Source organism: Chinchilla lanigera, unplaced genomic scaffold (assembly GCF_000276665.1).
Source record: "Chinchilla lanigera isolate Chin_1 unplaced genomic scaffold, ChiLan1.0 scaffold00007, whole genome shotgun sequence".
Lineage (NCBI taxonomy): Eukaryota > Metazoa > Chordata > Mammalia > Rodentia > Chinchillidae > Chinchilla > Chinchilla lanigera.
Window position 1 is genome coordinate 23,146,600 of NW_004955408.1, and position 21,410 is coordinate 23,168,009.

At 41.3% G+C, this 21,410-nt stretch overlaps 2 long non-coding RNA genes across 3 annotated transcripts; one reads left to right on the plus strand and one right to left on the minus strand.

Annotated features, from left to right (window-relative positions):
• Nucleotides 1–3,225: 3,225 nt before the first annotated feature.
• Nucleotides 3,226–10,493, minus strand: LOC102015809. 2 transcript variants are annotated; one of them, XR_001232380.1, is made up of 3 exons: nucleotides 9,891–10,493; nucleotides 5,609–7,272; nucleotides 3,226–4,265 (listed from the first exon to the last, which is right to left on the minus strand). It is a non-coding gene; the product is annotated as an uncharacterized LOC102015809 (long non-coding RNA). The 2 variants fall into 2 exon arrangements; XR_259702.2 differs by having other exon boundaries at nucleotides 3,226–7,272; nucleotides 9,891–10,492.
• A 2,203-nt stretch (nucleotides 10,494–12,696) lies between these two features.
• On the plus strand, nucleotides 12,697–15,496 carry LOC106147463. Its single transcript, XR_001232382.1, has 3 exons — nucleotides 12,697–13,009; nucleotides 14,061–14,136; nucleotides 14,958–15,496. It is a non-coding gene; the product is annotated as an uncharacterized LOC106147463 (long non-coding RNA).
• The last annotated feature ends 5,914 nt before the right edge of the window (nucleotides 15,497–21,410 follow it).

Sequence of the window (21,410 nt, forward strand, 5' to 3'; positions counted from 1 at the left end):
TTAAACCTCATGATGCAAAAACATTGGCTTATTCTGGAAACTGGAGATGGTTTCCTTTACTAAAGAAGAGAAATTTCAGAGAAACAGATTGTTCTCTTTTAAAGCACCCCAATTTTTCCCATGCTGGAAAACCAGATCTGCCTTGTTTCTAGCATTCCAGAACCCTAGACTAGACGATGGTTCAAGATGAAAGGCACCTTGGTGATCACTAGTTCATCCTCATCTGATGGGAAAGAAAGTGAAGGTCTACATGTCTCATGTAACACAAGTAGCTAATCCAGAAGGAGATGCAATTAAATAATGGAATTAATTTTCACTGTGCAATACTGCATTTTCTACTTCACACAACACTTTCATATACCTGAATTCAATTTATGACCCTCGAGGTAGATATCAGTGTCTCCATTCAACAGATAAGGAAGTCCAACTTCAACATGTTAGAAGGATTTGCCTATCATCATTGCCCACACAACCCTACTCTCTGGCTCTGGAAAGCATGAGTAGTTCTAAAGGAAAGCAAGTATTCTTAGGGATCCTGGACTCAGAAGTTTAACTAGTTGCTATGGTTTGTGTCTGGATATCCCCTCAAAGCCTCATGCAGTCATAGGGTGGGCTTCTAGAATTTGTGACTGATTCATGGTCCAGTGTTGGGGTTATGGGTGTGAGTGCTACACCTGCCCTGGGGCGGGTAGTTTGCCTACAATGTAAGGGAGGGAAAGAGGCTTGCTTCCCTCCCCTTTTTGCTCTTGCTGCTTTTGCTGTCTTGTGCTGCCTTAAAGTGTTGCCCCTGTGCCCTGCGACCCTGCCTTGGAGCCAGCTGATTATAGAAATCTCTACAAACTGTAAGCTAAATAAACCTTTACTTCCTTAATTCTGAGTGTTGCGTATTTTGTCTCAGCAATGACAGAAAAGTAGCTAAGACACTAGTGAAGCATGCAAACGAAGCCTGTGTGTGTCAGGCTGACTGCTTAGTGTGTAAAGTGATCCCTCACATGCTCTGGATCAGGGAAGATGGGATATGTCCCTTCCAATGGCCACCTATTTGCCTAGACCTATGCCAAGGACTGGAAATATCAGAAAACGTGGCTCCTGCCCCGAGAAGCTGAAGGCTGCCTGAAGGGATAGTGGTAACTCCAATGAAACAATGTGAACGGCATTACTCAGCAATTAAAAGGAACAGACTGTAATCCCACACACCACATGGATGATTCAAAAACATTATGTTGGGTGGGAGAAGCCAGACATAAAAGACCATATGATCCTATTTATATCAAATTATAGAAAAGACATCCAATCAGTAAGGAGAAAAAGCAGATCAGCAGCTGCCTGAAGCACAGCATGATTTGAGGGAGAGATGGAAGTATTCCACATGTGATTGTGGTAATAAACATGTATGTAAGCTTTTGCAGAAATTCGTCAATATTTATTGAAAAGTACACCTAAAATGTGTATGTTTATTACAAGTAAATTATATTAAAGAAATTATTCTAAAAACAGTGTTTGCTTTTGTGGGCGTTTTGGTCTGGTATGGAAAGATAGCTATTAATGTAGTCCTTGTATAAATAAATGAAAAATAATTATAACTAGACAAGGGCTATGAGAGATGTTACATAGAGTACGAGAGTGTGTAATAAAGACGTGGTCATTCAGCTGGACTGAGAAACACTTCCCAAGGAATTAGTATTAATCTGAGCTTACAGCAATAAGCAGGCATGAACCAGAAATGATGACTTGGGCTGAAGGGGTAGCATGTGCTATGGCCCTGTGGTTGAAGAGAATCTTCTGAGAAGCGTTGAAAGAAAGGGCAATGGAACTAGAGCAGAAGAAGGAAAGGAGTGGTAGGAGATGAGTTTTAGGAGATGAGCAAAGGCTCTCCCTATAGGGAAAATTAGTTTTAGATAAGAGTTCACATTTTTCTCATAATAAATGTGAAGTCTATTGAAATGGTTTAAGGAGTCGTAGGAGTTGAGGAAGAACTTTGCTGGTGGATTAACACTGTGGAATTAGTAGTCTTATCACCTTTATTCTGACTTGTAGGTTCTTGAGATTACAGTGTTACCAAGTTGGGTAGCCCTCCAAAAATTTCAGCAGTACTGAATATAAATTATTTGATGCAGAAGAACAATTCTAAATGACTAAAGGAAGAAATGAATGGACAAATAGATTTTTTTCAGGATTCAATTATGTGCTGTTCCAGTCATCTAATGAATGATGAATCTGGAATAATTTAATTCTTCTCCTCAAACTGAAGCTCTGATGGAAAGGATAGGAGGCTTGACCTCCATATTGTTCAATATGGCTCCCACTCCTGAGAATGCAAGAAACTCACTGCCAGGGAGCAAATCAAATCCCACTTCTTCCTCTTGTCACTGCTTTCATAATAGGTCCTTCAGCTTGTCAATCAACTTCTGTGAGTTGTCCTACCTGCACAGTAGCCTTATTGTACCAGGTCTTCTCAATAAACAAGTGTGATCTAACCTCTGCCTTCTATCTGTGGCTCACACTGCTTGGCATTTGCTGCCCAGGTGCTTTGCTTTCTTTTTAAACATGTTGCCCCTTCTTTAAACTCTCTTTTGCTCTCCATCCACAATGGTCTGCCCTTCAGCCAGAGTAAACTAACATAAGTGCTTAGGAGGCAAAACCTGTCACATTTATAGTGAAGGACAAGCCAAGTGATGCTATGTCACCAGCGCAGGCTTCAGAGTGCATCTTCTACAGCAAAAGACACTGCAAAACTGCAGGCAACACTGCAGCGTCCTGCATGAAGAGAAGCATCCGTCTTCCTCTCAGGTTCTTTGAAGAAAATTCGTTTCTCCTCTAACCTTTGAATAGAAATTTGCCTTTTTTTCTGGCAAGATCATAAAGAAGGGAAAGGTGAGACTGAGAACAAATTTCAGTTTGGTGTGGAGGGTAAGTGCAGCATCTGTAGCACGCAGCATCAGTGGAATGAATGGCTTTGGAATTAGGTAAATGTGAGTCCAAACCCCAGCCACAGCTGGGAAAGCATGGCTTGTGGGTGGCTGGCCCCAAACACCTGAGACATAGCAATGACAATGTGATTCGTGATGAAGGTAGCCTTACCCAGCCCTTTCTGCACAAGTTTCATTTAATGCTCACAGTGACATTATGAGGTAGTTTACCTTTACAGAAAAGCAAACTGAGGATCAGATCCAGCACGGTTAAGAAACAGACATGAGTTTCTTCCCAACTGAGGCAGCTTTGAAATTCAATATATTGTCACTTTTATTACTATTACTCTTAACAAATAAACTTCTAGGATTAAGACTTTGCAATTTGAACTGTATAATGAAGGTTCTTTTCTCCCCGGCAGGCCTGTGATTTATTTGATTAAAGTGCTTGCATTTCCTTCACTTTTATATTTCCTCACCCTTACTTCCTCAGTGCCAAATGATGTGCATGGTTTATAGGTGCAGAAAACATCAAACATTTGACTTGTGGGGCTTTTGGAGAGGCTGAAGTTTTGCCTGAACCAAAACTGACCACTGTTTCCTTCTTCACTCATTTTTAAAATCATGTTAAGTATTAATACCCATTGTAAAAGTAAACACAGAAAATTCAAAAACTATAAAGATGGGAGGCAAAAATGTTCTGATCCTACCACCCAAAGGTATCATTTTGCTTTATTTTCTTCCACTTGCCCTATGCTCATATTTATGTTCTTGCACTTGATCTAAGAGACTATTCCAGATAAGGGTTTATTTTATAATAAAAATCACGTTTATACATTGCAAATATGAAAAATAATACTAGCTATATATACAGAGTTAATTGCTAACATTTTGGCATATTTTGACTTGAATTCTGCATATTCCATTCTGAGGAACCCTAACTGCATAAAGGATCTGCTCGCTTGTTTCACGCTAATATTGGGTGTAGAAAAGATAGATTTGTGATTTGTTGTACTAGCCACATAAGCTCAAAATCACTTAACCAGCTCCAAGCTGTTGAGATTGCAGTTGGTTTCCAATTCATCACATTTCTAAATGCGAAACAACATTTTGGCTGCTGCCATTGCCGAGGTCCTCTGGTCATTGGATCAGGAGTCAAGGTCACTGGAGCAGCCCTGGGGCCAGTCTCAAGACTCCAAAATCTGAGCTTCTTCTACCTTCCATGCTGCACCACCCATGCACCTGAGAGCATCCGATGGATTTGGGTCATTGAGCGAGTAGGTTTCCGCAGGGCAATGACTTTGTAGACTCCCACAAGGACTCTCCCACAGCGGACCTCGCCTGTGGACAGAGGCACTGCGAAAGAGGGCAAAGAAGCAGAAAAGATTTAAAAACCAATTTGTGTACATGCACAGCCTTCCAACATTTCAGAGGGAGCATGGAACAATCAATAAAAGTAATTCTCTCTCTCAGTCTCTCTCTCTCTCTCTCACACACACACACACACACACCAAACTCCTTATTCTTTTTCCAAAAGCAGTTTCTTATGTATTCTAATAGAATTATATAATTACCTTTCTATATATCTACCTACATACACAGTCCCGTCTCTAACCACTTCACTTGTCCAGCTATCTCATATATATAGCTATTTGTCCATCGATCTATCCATCCACCTTCCATCCTTCCTTCCTTCCATCTGTAAACAAAACCCGAGGTCTTTAAATAAACAACTACCTAAGATATAGCAGTTCAGAGGGTGACTTTAGAGGTAGGACCCTCAATTCGCAGCCCAGCTACCAATCTACTTTATAGCTTTTGCCCAGATGCCTTGTTGTTCTCTGCCTCAGTTTCTTTCTATGTAAAACAAGGTCCATCGTACTGTGAATGTACCCTGAAGAATGGAGACAGGGAAGGCTGTGAGAGGGTCAGTGGTACTTTATTCCCCGCTCCCAGGCTCGTCTGCTGTGGGGAAAAGCATGAGTACGTTTCCCAGCCCACGAAGGGCAGCAGGAGGAAAACCGGGGGAATTTAAGGTGGGTGAGGAAAGTGCGGCCACCATGAGCGCTACTGGGTCAGGCCGGCACCCCCACAGCCTGCTCAAAGGGGCAGACCGGTGTTGTATAAACATTACCTCACATGTTTTGTGGGACACAAAGTGTTTGCTAAACTCTTGGAAGAGCTGCTCCGCCAGGGAGAACCTTGCGTGTGACCGCCACCAGGGTGGCAGCTCCTTGCTGGGACTGGCTGTGGGGACCTCCAGCTGGGCTTGCCCAAAACACAGGAACCCACAAGTGGGGCTGGCTCTATTTAGTGTAAATAAAGGCAAATGCTATCAGGGTTGAAGGACAAAGAAGTCACGCTGGGAGAAGAACCATGGCCTCCTCAGGTCAGGAGCCAGTGTCTATGAGCGGTGTAAGCCAACCATTCACCATTTGGGGGTCAGCCCCAGAGTGTGACATTAGCTCACGCCGCAGGCACCCTCTGGCACTGAGGTTTGCATTTAAGTAGGACCTTTATGGAGCAACGTTATGGTAGGTATTTGCATAAAATATCACAGGAAGAGTGTCCTGGAATTGAGAAGTGGGGCAATGCAGTACGGACCCTGGGAAGCAGCCACTATTCACTTGCGGAGCAGAGCCCCTGGGATCCTGGGGAACCCCAGCTGGCCACAAGTTCGCCTGCTCACCACAACTTACCCTCCACTCCAAAGCAGCAGAGCTCAGGGCCATGCCAGGTCAGTACTGGGTAGCTTTCCTATCCAAGCAAATCCATCCTCTAGCCATCCACCTTCCTGTGGGACAGTGACACAAGAACCTTTGACCCCTCCATGGGCCTTTCCAGGGAGAGGCAAAGCTCCAAATGTATAGCTGAGCCCATAGTAAAGAATGTCCGTATCAACTCTCAGGGCCTCCTGGGCTGAGGAAATGGACCAGGCTTTCTGTCCCAGTTAAGGTTCCTGCTACACTGACACATGAGGAAACGCTAATACAGATTTTTAAAAACTGTAATAGGACTGCAATCTTTGCATTCACTGATTAACACTGAACACAGAACCACCCAGTCACAGTGACTCTGTGTGCATCACCGGAAGTTGATATTTAAAGTCGGAGATGGAAAGCTTCGTGAACAACAGACTCAGGCCAAATTTCTCTCCATCTCCACACTGTCATCCAATGTAAGAGCTTACCTCCATAAGCAATGATGTCCCCCCGCATCTCTAGGTGCATGCAAGCAGAGTTAATGCCAGTGAGGAGAATCACTGCATGGGCCTGACGCTGTTCGGAGAATGTGAACTGCTGAACCTTTCTGGCTCCAAAGGAACATTTAGTTTTAAGTTTAGGTGTAGAAAAGACCAACCTTTGTGCTGACCCTGCTATGGGTGGAAGCTGTCTGGGAGGCACCTGGCCTAGATGGTATCTCTGGCAGAGTGCGGAGTTGATAGAGTGAACTGAACACCCAATATGGGATCACAGGCTATATTTTCCTTTGGCCAATGAGCTATTGTGCTTTGCTTCTCTGTGCCTCAACTTCTTCATTTGCAAAATGGGACTAATAATTCCTGACCGGTGGCACTTGGGTAAAAAACTCAGTGAGAGCCCAGTTCAGTGCCCGGCGTACAGTCAGCTCCCATATGCTGCATAAGAACCATGAGGCAGCCCTGAACAATTCAGGACTCAAACTGGAAGCAGTTGATTTTTGGGTGCAGATGCTTATACATCCCTCTACTCCTTCTGGAAATGAACCCCAAGACTTATGTGTAAGGAAACTGGAAGTCTAAGTCAACCAATAGAATGGGGAAGAATGTGCTCTGTTTTTCTCTTCCACAGCTCTGGAATTAAAACCTAACAGCCTCTTCCACATTCAACTCAAATGCCAGATCTTCCTACTCTGCCAGGATTAGGTGCACCGGCTTGGGGCCTGCAGGTGGGGTCAAGAGCACACTCACCGGTCTTTGGTTATTTAAAAATTCTGTCAATTCAAGAAGTCACTGTCACTGCCTCCATCAGCATCAGGCACATGCATGTTTGGCTTTTGCATTCTGTGCTTCCTAATTCCATTCCTGGGGCTTAATTATGATTACACAGCTTTATTACATAAGAGTTGGTTTTAAGTAATGGCCCTAATTAAGACTGAATTTTAATTAAGCTTAATTCAGAGCCTGCCTCGGATTGCCAAAGATTTGTAGCCTGAGATGAAGAAAAGCTGCCGGTGCACAAAGCTCACACGTGACTTTGATCTTCATGCTGCTGAGCTGTCTAAGCCAGATGGCTTCACTTGATTTTCAGGCCCCAGGAGTACATTTCTTCAGCAGACTGCGGGGCAGAGTATATTCCACTTTCCCCTCCTCTCAGAGGCAAACCTAGAGCCCGGGCAATAAGAAAGCAGAAGTCAGTTGACCTGGAGGCACAGAGCCTGCAGCTCAAGAGTATTAACCACACCCTACCTCAAGGACTGAAGGTCCTCTGCTGCCGTGCGTTGTTCAAGACTCACTTTACAAATTAGCAAACAGCAACTCAAGGTGACTAAGGCACACAGCCAGGGAGGGCAAGAAGAAGATTAAAACTTAGTTCTGACACAATGCCTATGCCCCCTCTGTTCAAACACAGTCTTCCAATGAATGGCAGTCATCCCTAGGAGTACAAGAGAAGCCCAGTTCCTCTAACTGCCTGCTAAACTGGTGCTTCTCAAACTCTGGCAGTTTATATGCTGTGTTGGTGAGTTTTGCCACATACATGTCCATGAACACCATCAGGTAGGAGAGAAATAAAAACTAAACTGATTTGTTTTCAAATGACATTTTCATCCTATCTCTAAAACTGCTATACATCTGGGTTATTGTAAAAAAAAAAAAAAAAATTAAAAAAAATAAAACCATTACATCCAAATCAGAAACTGTTACTTTCTAAAGGCCCAAGATAAAGGCCTAATCTGTCTTTATTTCAAAAACAGATATGATAAAAAAGTTTAAGACACAAAAACATAAAACAGACTTTGTCATTAATGTGCTTAGAAAAGATTAGAGTTGGAAGGATAATCACTATTGGGACTCACTTTTATTTAAAGTCCCACCTGGCATGGTGGCTCATGCCTGTTATCACAGCACTTGGAAGGCTGAGGCAGGAGGATTGCTGCAACTTTGAAGCCAGCCTGGGCTACAATGTGAATTGAAGGCCAGCCTGAACTGCATAATGAGACTCTTTCTCAAACCATACTCATAAGTGAAATAAATCAAACATACATGTGCAAGCACCGCATTGTGTCAATAGTGTAAAACTTGAAAGAGTTAATTTAAACTTGGAGGTATGATAGACACTGTGAAATGAGGAAACCACTGAAGAGTAAAGGGCTTCTGGGATGTGGGAAAAGAGAAGGGAACAAAGGAGAAATTTTGTATGTATGTATACACAGGATAGATAACATGGTTGTTCTTCTGTCTTCTATTTCTATGCTGAAAGAAACTATCAATGAGTCTTTGGTTGACCAGTATTGCATGTCTATATCTGTTTTCATGAGAAGCCACTTTGAAGATATCAATATGTAATACAACCACCATTGTTAATTCCCTACCACTTTGTTTGTAACTCTGTATTGTCTGTATTGTGCTTGTGATATGTTGTAAAATGTTGTATGTCTGTTAATGTTTCCCTCCTTTTATCTTTAAAATAAAAAAAAAAGAGAAAAAAAAAAAAAGACCAAAATAAATAAATAAATAAAGTCCCACCTAAACGCCACCTAAATTCCATTCTTGTGTGTCTGACACTTGCAGAGCTGGACTAAGCCCATGTTTCTAGGTTTTGCCTTTGACCACTACTAATGCTCTGACGCAGTACAGTGACACAGTTCTGGACAGAAATCCAGCTCTCCTGTGCTCCAGCAGCCCAAGGACAAGGTGTGGACATTCCACTGGTGTGTCAAGTGAAAATACAGTGAAATCAATATGTTCTATAAGGTTGGCTGGTGGAGTCTGTTCACCAGCGGAGGTCAGTCCTGACCACCCCTGTCCTGAATGTCACTGCCACACTCATCTGTTTCATACTGACATTCCCACCTTAGAAAATCACCCACTGAGAAACCAAGCTCTAAAAACATTGACTTTTCTAGAGGGAAATAGAATTCAATTGCCTTTAAAATAAAAGGGATGATTTCATGCACTCATGCCATACTTAAAATTGAATTTGAAAGCAAGCATTTCAGCCAGGCATGGTGGTGCACACCCATAATCTCAGCACTTGGGAGGCTGAGGCAGGAGAATTGCCTCAAGTTTGAGGCCAACCTCAGCTACATAGTGAGTTCAAGGCCAGTAATCACCTTCCACCTATACCTCTAACTGACAGTCTATTTCTTACACTCAAAAAGGATAAATGGGCCTAAAACAGAGTAGATAACCATTTTATGATTTTAATAATACAAGCCACAGAACTTTGCCTTTAAACACTGAGTATCTGAAAGTACATTTGCTTAGCCTAACCTAGTAGCACAAACTCCACCTTCTGAGGCTTTCTCCTAAACAGCTGAAGTGGGGACTTCCTGCTCTTCCTAGATTTGGGGAAGAAGTTACTTTCAAATCCTTCATTTGGGCCAAAGATTGTTAGATGTACCTGCTTGATATGCTCTCATTCATACACGTAGGAAATGTCACTGGATTAATAAAGAAGTCAAAGTTGATTAAAGTAGAAAATGTTACAAATACAAATTTATGCTCAAAAATGTATTCATCCCATTACAATCATGTTTAAATACTTTTATATAAAGCAATTCTTTATATTTTCATTCCTGCCAGGACCAGGCAAGCTGTACAAGTGGTTTTGTGGCCACCACTGATGACTTCTCGAGGCAAACCCAGTATATTTTCTCCTGCCACCAACAACTACAGCCATCTTTGCCTAGAGGTTGCATTCCTACTCCACAAATTATTAGTTGTGGAACTTCAGGCCTCAGTTTTCGCATCTGTAAAATGACGATAACAGTAGCACCTACCTTGAAGGATAGTTGTGAGAGTTAAGTGAGATGGTGCTTAGCCCAGTGAGTGGCACACAGAAGTGATGAGTGGATGGTCAAAGGTTAACATTAATTCTGGTTCAAGCTTGCGCCATGATGTGTCTCAGCAGCTCCTGATTGCATGTTGGGAAAGACGCTTCTGTGCTGAGAAGACGTTCAGCAGACTCACAGAAAGTGGTAGGAGACGCGACTTCTCCACAAGTCTCTGAGATGCTCCTGTGTCCCCATTCTAGTTTTCTGCCCTTCACACAGGCCAAAAAAACAGCTTTGGCCAGAGCTGAAGCAGGTGCTGATCGCTCTCCAGAGACCCTGGCTGGTAGGGGTGGGCCGTGTGTAGTACATCGGGAGAAGTATGTGCTCATACCGAATCCCTCTTGTAAGTCCATTTTGACTGTGATCCAAAGGGAATCCCTCCAGGCTTCGTGTGCATGTGCCCAAACCTGCACACACGTATGCGTTTCTTCTTCTCTATGTGTTGCCCCTCCATATCCAGGAAAAACCCAATTTATGCAGGTAGCATCTTGCACACATAGCTGTCTGGCCCTATGTGAAGTTTAATGTGCCTCATACTGGGGATTTATACCAAGCAATAAAATCCACAGAAAGAGAAATGCAAATAGATTGTAGAATATAATATTATCATTGTCAACATAAGAGACTTTTATTTACTGACCCCCAAAAGAAAATACACCATAGTGTCATTTGTTTCAGGGAACGCAAAAAAGGTTTCAACAACTAACAGGGTATGTTTCTGAGCAAAATATGCCTGGTATATGGTGTTGGAACACACACTGTCAGTGGCCACTTGTGTGTCTGTGTTCTTGCAAACAAACCCAGGGAAGCAAATAATAGAAGGTCACTTCTAGCCTGCCTTTCTGAGCCACAGGTCACCTACGTAACTCTGTCCACAGATGCACCAAACAACAGATTTCTTCAGAAGGAGAGGCTTTCTGAGGCAGACCATGCTGGATTATCCCATCTCAGAAGGGGTCTGTGCCGTCGCTGGCTTGGCTTCCAGAGGAAATACGGTAAACATTGAGTGTGCGGATGGTTTATGCTGGGTCATGCTCTGATGGGCAATGAGAAGTTGGAAAAATGTAGCCAAGCAAAAGTGGACAGAGGTGACTCCCATTGTTTCTTAGGATCTAACCTTACAACACTATACCTACCTCCTCCCCAAATGCTAAAGGTCAGTTGTCAATTGTTTTCTTACACAGGATCTTGACAACGTATGAGGTCACAACTTTGTGACTTTGGTCAACTGACAGATCTGTTCTTTTACTTAGGGGGTTAGGGATCATATTAGACCCAGTCACACCAGTCACTTTATTTCTGTCTGAGTGGGCAGAATCTAAGGCTGCAAGACTTTAATCCATGTATGATGGCATACCCCTGTAATTCCAGCACTCGGGAGGCTGAGGCAAGAGGACCACTGTGAGTTTAAGGCCAGTTTGGGCTACATTAGTGAGTTCAAGGCCAGCCTGCACTACATAGTGAGACCCCTTCTAAAAAAACTCACTAAATTTATAAGACTTTAAATAGCAATAATTACCTTACTGTAATATATATGTTTTTATATATATAATTATTTCCATAACACCTTGTGCATGTCAAAATCCATGGATGCTCAAATCTCTGGGATAAAATGGTATAATAATTTGCATATAACCTACACACATCCTCCCATAAAGATTAAACATCTCTAGATGATTACAATATGTGATACAATGTCTATGTTCCTGGGCTGGGGATTTAGCTCAGTGGCAGAGCGCCTGCCTGGCAAGTGCGAGGTCGTGAGTTCAATTCCCGGTATGGGAAAACAAACAAACAAACAAAAATGTCTATGTTCCAAAAGTGGCTGTTGTATTGTACTTTTTAGGGAATATGGCAAGAAAAACGTCTATATATGTTCAGCACAAGTGCAAATATTTTTCCAATATTTTTGATTCACTCCAGATTGAATCTTCAGATAACAGAACCCCAAATATATGGAGCGCTGACTGTATTATTATAATCAATTTACAGATGGGAAGAGAGAGGCTTGAGAGAAGAGATGTGCATTATTGACAGTCGTGCAGCCTATAAGACAAGCCCAGATATACCCTCAGGTCTGGTGAGATCCAGAACTTCCATCCTGAGCCCCAAAAGCTGAAGGTGGCAACTTCTGAGAACTGACCTGGGGGCTTTATTTGGGCATAGACCTCAGTCCTCACAGGGGAGGACTGTGCCTGCTGTACAGATGAGGGAATTGATGCTCAAAAGAGGAAAAGTATTTGTCCAAGTCACACAGCTCTCATGTAGGATTCTGGGGATTAGAACTCTAATCCCTGGATCCAAATGCTGTGTAGTATAAAATGAGAGCCTGCTGGTGTCATGCAGATGTCTTTTCTAAACCACCACATCCGTGTCATTCCTTCATGTTGGGTGAGTTTCAGGACTTTGAGTAAACAAATCAATGACCTCATTTCACACCACAAATTCCTTTTCTCTGCTTGCAGCTCTTTTGGACAGAGAATGTCCCCTGTTAAAGAAGACATCTCACAAAAGACCTCTGGACAATCTCCAGGGTTACTGCATGCATAGGGAACAGGTTGTAGTCAAGAAAGGAAAAGAAAGCCAGGTGTAGTGGTGCACGTCTGTAATCCCAGGACTCTGGAGGCTGAGGCAGGAGGATCGCTGTGAGTTTGAGGCCAGCCTGGGCTCCAAAGTGAGCTCAAGGTCAGCCTGAACTGCATAGTGAGACCCTGTTTCAAAAAGACAAAAAAAAAAAAAAAAAAAAAAAGAAAGAAAGGAAAAGAAGAAATCACATCTCAGAGAGAAGACTGGTCTTCCTGCTCCCTGGGATCAAATGCCATCATCTTGTTAACTTAGTCCTAACTCAGCCACCACAAAGGCCCTCTTGAGTTCCCAAAGTGCCCCCCAAACCATGATAGGGCCCAAAGCATGAAAGTCTGTAATCATTTGCCTTCACTGGATCTCATCATCACAGAGGAAGTAGACTAGGAGAAGATTCACTTATAGAGGCAACAAATACTGGTGACCAATGAAAATGATGTCTATCACATCATAGGCTGGGCATTTCATGGAGAGGACCACAGGTAATGTCCCCTGACATCTGTGGCTTACAGAGAGTGGGGAAAGCAGACAAGAATCAGATGAACTGATAAAACTGATAAGCCAGGCCAGCTAACTACTAGATCGTGCTAAGAGAAAAAAAATAGAGAAATTACAAAGGGGAGAGTGGTCAGTGTCAGATTCAGAGCCCAGGGAGACTTTCCCAAGGAGGTGACACTAAACTGACACCTGGCTCTGAGATGATCTGGGGACACATGCCAGGAACAGGGTGCCAACACAGAGCTGTGCGGGGCAGTCACGCATATCAGAGTTTCCATGATGACATGAAGGTCACATGATCCCTAGACTCTAATTTTGATCAACAATGAATCACAGCCACCCTAGAAGTACAACAACTCCCCACCGCAAATCTCCACCACACCTGCTACACCCACAATGGAATTTTGTTTGACCAACAGAGAAAAGATTATTCCAAAATATACTTGGTGCACAATATCCACAGGGAGGATGAGGTTTCCCAGTGTCTGCTGTAAAAAGCTACCATCTTTGCTATTTAGTGTATTTCTTCCAAGATTGTACCTACTGTAAGAGTGTTGGCCCTGTTATGAATCCATAAAGTCTGCATTATCCTTCCAGAAATTCTGCAGGTGAGGGCCACTGCTAGCGGAATGGAGGCTTTATTGCTAAAAGGCTAGTCAGCGTTGGGAAGAGGAAAGGGAACCAGAGCTGACTGATACTTCCATGCACAGGCACCGAGGTGAATGCTTTACCCGTGTACTTTCCTTCAGTGGCAGGAGAAAGGACTGGCACTCTAGAGGCTCTCTACTGGCTCTCTACAAGGAAAACAGCTTCCTCAAGGTCACACAACAAGTGACAGAGGCAAAACTGATTACATCACAATAACTATTAACTCATTAATAATTACATCAGTCAAATACGGCAATCACTTACTAGTTCCAGGCACCTTGTTAGAATCCTTAGGGCTGTGCATGATTTAACTGAAGTAGCAAAATATTCTATTACTATTCTCATCTGTTGCTATTCTCACCTTGTTTTATTACTGTTCCCATTTAGCAGATGAGAAGACTGAGATTCAGAGAAGTAAAGTATCTTGCTTTGGCCCAGTGGTAAAACCAGGATTCAAATGGAGGTAAATCTAGTGCCTACTTTTCTCAGAAAGTAACTATGTCAAGGGAAGGAAAGGTAGAGATGTTCCACATTAAAGGAGAACAAGGAGACCCGCTGACTATAGGCAAAGCCTGATTCTATCCTGGAAACTGTACTGAAGGGAGAATAATATCAAGGGTGCCATGTCAATAAAATTAGAATGTGGGCAGTTTAGATAAGATAGTCAAGTCAATTTTGAATTCATACAGTAGGTAACTCTACTGTGACAGCATTAAAAGAATGTCTTCGTTCTTAGGAAACTTACAGTTGAGTATTCACGGGGAAAGGGCCGTGTTATAGGCAATTTCTTTTTAAGGATCATGAAAAAAAGTGTGTGCATGCATGTGTGTGTATGCACATGTGTGTGCATAAATTTCATGCTGGGTGCAATGGCGCACACCTGTAATCCTAGCACTTTGGGAGGCTGAGACAGGAGGATCACAAGTTCAAGTCTTGGCTGGACAACAAAGCAAGTCCCTGTCTCAAAATCAAAAGTGCTTAAAATATAGATCAGTTTGAAGGCTCTAGTTTCAACACCTGGTTCCACAAAGAGAGAACAAGCAAATAAGGTAAAATGTTAGTAATAGACTAACATAATGGGTCTACTTATTTTTCAGTAAGTTTGAAATTATTTCCAAGAAATATTTTAAAGATAAGAAACAGAGGATGAATAGGTGTCATACAATAAGCTTATGGACATTTTCAGAGACCTAATTCTTAGAGGGCTTAATTCTTCCCCTCTGTCCAAAATTCTGTCATTTCTAATTCATTCCTTCAGCTTCCTATGTTTTTAAATGTATATAGGACCCTTGACAGAGATTCATCATTCGGCTCCTTGGGAGAATGAGCTTGCAATGTTAACTACGGTCTGAGACCCCGGCACTGAGTGAATCAGCCTGACATGGAGAGAACACTTGTGGTATGAAGCCCTGTCTAGTGCAAAGCGTCTTTGGGAGAGCTACAAGGTGGGCAAATAGCAAAGCACAGAAATGGTGGGCACTGAAAGATGTCAGGAAAACCTGTGAGGCAGAGGAAAACAGAAAAATATAAAACACACTTTTATCAACAACTTTCACCTGTCAAGTCACAAAAGGGCTGCTCAAATATCCCTGTGGTGGGCATAAATCCACATCTCTTTCCCTGGGAAGTAAATACTCAGTCAAAACAATGAATAGCAAATGTTGTTCTAATGATTACTAAATCGGAATCATTCTGTACTTGTCTTTTAGGTTAGCCTTGCCAGTTATAGAAAAACAGAAATAAAACAGAGGAATAATGTTACACTGTACTTCTGTAGTAGTAAAAAAATAAAAGTAAGGACATCTAACATTGATGTTTTTACACATAAAGAAACAGACTGAAAACTTTCACTTTTACTCACTATCAAAGAAGTGGAATAAAATGAATAATAGTGTGTGTAAAGGAATTAGCAGAAGCCAAAGATAATGGTAATTCATAGGATTGTGGAGATTCATGCTTTCAGAGCTTATGGCAAATAAAAAGTTTCTCAAAAGGCAATGGATGATTGTTTTAGGAACTATAAAGATAATCATAGTCCTCAGCATAGTAAGAATTTTCTCCAGAATTTACTAAATTAACCCCAAGGAAGAAAACAGTTACTCAGAAATGTACACACTACTATCATTTATAGTATTCTTTAAAAATCTGGAAAATAAAATATCCAAGACAAAGAAGAACTCAAAAAATGACAAAAATAGTTAATGAAACATTAAAATAACAATTATGAATATGCTTGCTGCTGATTGAATTGCATCCAAAATTTACACATTAAAGCCTTAACCACCCCATGCAACTGCATTTGGTGTAAAGAAGTAATTAAGGTTAAATGTGGTCATAAGATAGAGCCCAGACCTAAAAAGATTATCACCCTTCTAAGAAGAGACTCGGGCATTTTCTCTCTCCATCAAGCAAGGACACAATGAGATGATACACCATCTGCAAACCTCACTGGAAACTGATTGGTCAACGTGTTGTACCTGTTCTTCCCAAAATGCATGTCTACTGTTTAAACTACCCAACCTGTGGTACTATTTTTGGCAACCCGAACGGGCTAACGCTCTTGTGTTTAAAACAATACTCTTACACTTAAATGTCAAGAGGTTAAGTGGGGAAAAATACCTTAAGAGTAAATTCTACTTGTGCTATGCTTAAACAATAGTAGGAAATGGAAATTCAAAATCCTGATTCACAATCCAGTGCTATTTCCACAGTACTTTTGTCAGAAACACTATTTGGCTCAATAGTGATAGAAGTTATAATACTCACTCTGGTTTATTGAGTGCTATGTGTTAGGTATGGTGAAAAGCACTTTATGTACACTGTCAAACCCAATGGTCCCACACACCTACTGGGCAGATAAGGGACCAAGAGGTCATAATTGGCCTCAAGTCCTTCAGGAAATAGTTAACAAAGTCCAGGTTTGAACTGGAACTTTTTTGAATCGAAGTCTCAAACTCTTAAATTCTAAAACATGCAGTATTTCAAATGAATAAACCATTTGCTTTTATGGCAGAAGGATGAATTATGTGCCCTTGGTATATAAGCTAGCATTTTTCCCAAGGGCCACACACAGTTTCCTAATTTCTATTCAGCATCCCAGGCGCTTGTCTTCCGTGCTAGAATAGTCATTGCCATTTTCTACAGAAGTACCTTTAGAAAGTGACCATTAATGGTTCCCTGGCTTGGGACATCACCTGGCTTCTGAACAAGCACAGGAAATTTAGACAGCATTTGCCATGTGCCAGGTGCTGTCACCACCATCATTGGGCTTTCTGATATTCTCAGGGTCAAGCAACCTATCCCACTGTCAGCCCACAGCCCAGCAGGTCCCTGTCTTCATGCTAACTTGTCCTGCTAAACTAGTTTGTTTTTTCTGTCCCAACCTAGATGGCACTTTATCCAAGAAGCCATCCTTAAATCCTAAGCTGGAAAATATCCTCCCCGTATGGGGGCTCACCAGGCACGAAAGTCTTGGCTTTGGGTCCTTCCTAATCTCTCTGCAAAGGCCCATCTTTTTCCCAGGATGGATTCTCTTTAGTTCCATGAAGCAAAGCCTATGCCTTATACCCCTCACCTCACTAATGGTTCACAGTTTAGTACAGAGTGATATATCAGGAAATACTTGGTTCATGAATGAATAAAAGAAGAAGCACCAAAGGTAATTTTAAATTTGAATTTCCATGTCTATTGATGAGGGCTTTCTTTTTTTTTTTTTTTTGTCTCTTTGAGGGGCACATAATTCATCCTTCTGCCATAAAAGCAAATGATTTTTGGTCTCTTTGAGACAAGGTCTCACTATGCAGTTCAAGCTGGCTTCAAACTCGCAAAGATCTTCCTGCTTCGGGCTCCCAAATGCTGGGACTGCAGGCATGCACAATCACGCCCAGCTGATGAGGGCTTTTGGGTCAAATTCATGATTCTGTAATGTGAGAGGCAGTTTAGCAAACAGAACACATCCCAAACAGAACCAGTTTCATTTCCCACACCTATGACTTACTGCAACTTTAAGCAAGGTCCTTAGCCTCTCTGTACCTTAGTTTCCTCATCTGTACATGGAGCATTGCCTTCATCACATAGTGTTACTCTGAGGGTCAAACAGCGTTGGATCCATGGAGCTCTCAGCCCTGTCCCTGACCGTGGTAAGCGTGGCATAAATATTAGCTATGATAACTTAGATCTGTGATGCTGCTATCATGATTATGATGGTTTGAGCCATATTTAAAAGTAAACAAATCAAGCAGATACATTCAGCAGGCTGCTGCCATGGAAACCAGGCTAAATATCCAAAATGGATTTGACTCTTCAACCAGATGTTGGATATACCAAGGCATCTGGACTCCACAAGCAGAATTCACCTCTATAAAGAAAATTTCAGTTCCCTCTGTCAAATTCAACCCAATTAGGGAAAACCAAACCACATAACTCCAAATGTCTGGTCCCCTGGAACTCAGTATAAGGTTTGTTCTGCTAAATCTGATCTGAAGTCTTGAGTCAAGCAAGGTAGTTCTTGGGTCTTGAAAATACCCTTTTCAGGCATGTTTACACCTAGAGTATAAGGTCCCAGTTATGCTCAATCTTGTAGGCACAAACACTGTGAGTGCAGGGGCCAATGAACAGAGAGGTGCTATAACATACTGGTCAGGCACACAGCCTTCGGATAGCAGCTCCACAACTTACTAGCTGTACCGCTTGTGAAAATTACTTTAGTGCTCTGTGTCTCAGTTTCTCCAACTATGAAATGGGGCTAATGATAGTATCTACCTCACAGTGTGTCATAAAAGGAATAAATGAGTAATGTTTATGCAATTCTTGAAACAGTGCCTCATACTAAGTGTTCGTTAAATAAAGTAAATTTTAAAACTTTGAAGCCAACTTACGAGAGAAAATTATAGATTGTAACCTTGGGGCCTTGAGGACTATGAATGTGTATATTTATTTCTGCATTTTTATTTCAAAGGAATCTGTAGGAGGCAGGAAGGAGGCCAAAAAAAAAATCCTTTTTGTTCTGCCTATGTAGCTGGCAATTCCTATGGGGAAGAAATCAATGAGATTTTGATAATCAGTTTGCAACCCTCTCTGGCAAATCTCTAAAATTGATTCCACTAAGATCCTTGACTTTCAGGACTTCCACAAAGAAGACAAAAATAAATACAGGGGGCTGGGGATTTAGCTCAGCAGCAAAGCGCCTGCCAGGCAAGCGCAAGGTCATGAGTTTGATTCCTGGTACGGGAAGAAAAACAAAACAAAACAAAACAAAAAACAGTGATAAACACAGGTTTTCTCTATAATGGGAGGTAAAAATGTTCATTATTTCTCACAAAGAGAATACATTTTAAAAAGTTACATTTGCATGAAATTTACTTTATTAATAATAAACAGCATTAAAAGGTTTATATGATATTTTAAGATCTTAAATATACTTTCATATTTTAACTGCCTTCCATATATAGGGCCATTCTTCACATAATGCAGAATAAAGAGCATGTGATCTAGAATTAAATGATTTACATCATTCTGTATGAGCTCTCATTCGTAAACAACTGATTTCATGTCTCTAGGCCTCAATTTCTTTGTCAGTGGAATAGGTATATTATTCCCTACCTTGTGGCATATTTGTTATGGTTTATGTCTGTGTGTCCCCCCCAGTGCCTCATGCAGACATGGGGCAGGCTTTTAGAGTTTGAATATGGGTGTGAGAGCTGCACCCGCCCTGGAGTGGATAGTTTGCATATGTAAGGGAGAGGAAGAAGCTGCTTGGGGGCATTCCTCCCCATTCCAGCCCCGGTGTAAGTTAGTTGTTGCTTAGCTGTGGCTGCCGTCCTGAGATGCAGCTTTCTGCCACGTGCCACTCTGCCTTATAATCCTGCCAAGTACGGATTAAAACTTCGACGAACTGTAAGCGAAATAAACCTTTCCTTCCTTAATTTTGGGCGTCAGGTATTTTGTCCCAGCAGCGAGAAAAAAGTAACCAAGACAATATTGCAAGTATTAAGTGAGTGCACTCAGTCTGTAAATCTCTTAGCATAGGGACTGGCACATATTTTTGGCATTGTTGCCTTACATGACTGATTTTGAAGATTAGATTATAATGGACTATGAAAGCCAAGTTAGATAAAAGTGCCTCAGAAATTTCACATCACAGGGTATTACTTAAAACGGGATGTGTATATGAAGAAATGACATATTTTTACATATGATAATGACAGGAAGACTCTCTTTTGAAAAGAAGCCCTTATGAATAGTAGCTTTGAAATATTATTAACCACTAAAAGGATCCAGCAATTTTTTGGGCCAGGGGAGTGGCTGATTCCAGTTTTAGGAAGGAAATGTTCCACCTCACCATACCATACAGAGAGGGAGTCATGAACTGTACCAGGAAGTCATCAAATCTTGGGACAAAAAGACTTGGACAACTTGAAAAGACTACCACTAGTCAAAAGCAGGACAGTTCGGCCATTAATAAAGATAATAATGTAAAGAGTAGGAAAATAGTAACTATGTTCAAATCTATGAATTGATGCATGACACTTGAACACTGAAGACTTCTGGAAGATTTCAGTGAGACAGTTTATTATTTTCAAAAGTACTTAATAAAGGGGGGGAATGAAACATTTATCCAGCTTTTCCTGTATAATGGTTCCTCTGCATAATCAAATAGTTAAATGGGACATGTATCTTTGTAGGGGAGGATTTCAGCTTATAAATGGAGAAAAAATGGTAATGAATTTATAGATCTAGTGAATGGACATCTGTCTGCTCATGTCACCAAAGGAAGAAAGACAGTTGGACATTACGTGAGTATGAGGTCATCACACTTCCAGGGAAAGAAAGCATAGAACTTTGTCCAGCTTCTAAATCTAATTATCAAATTAGAAAAAAATGCAGTGAAAAGGAAATATGTGAACCACCATCACATAAATGCAGTGAGAAAAATGAAGAATCTACAAAACAAATGGTCCAGTTTCTTCAACTAAAAAAAAAAAACTGGAAGCAACAGAGAAAGACACACAGAGGAAGAATCTGTAGATTCAGAGGCAAAAGAATATATCAACCATTAAAAAAAGCATAAACTTCATTTGTATTCCAACTGAAGCAATCATGTGTGTGTGTAGGTGTGGGTGTGTGGGGGCGGGTGAGACAGGTAAACTTAAAAACTGAATATCTGATATTAAAGAAATCGATATTAACTCTTAAAATAGGTGTGAAAGTGGCATTGGGGCTATTTTAATTGAGGTGAAATTCATCTGACATAACATTAATCATGTTAAAGTCAACAATTCAGTGGCATTTAGGACATTTATGATATTGAACCACCACTTCTATCTAGTTTCAGAACATTTTTACCACCCCAAAAGGAAACTCCTTACCATTAAGCAGTCCGTTCCCATTTTGCCTGTCAAGTGCCCAGCTGCATTCTGTCTCAGTAGGTTTTACCTATTCTGGATATTTCATATGGTTGTACCAACTGTACAGAATATAACCTTTGGTTTTGGCTCATTTCATTTAGTATATTTTTGAGATTTATCCACATTGTGGAATTATCAGCACTTCATTTTTACTACTGAATAACATTCTATTTCATGGATATGCAATCTGTCCATTCATTTGCTGGTGGACATTTGAGCTGTTCCTAACCTTTTGGCTATTGTCAGTAGAATTAGTACATGGATATATATATATTTGCTGGAGCATTTGTTTTGGATTTTGGGGAATATAAGCCAAGGGCTGGAATTGCTA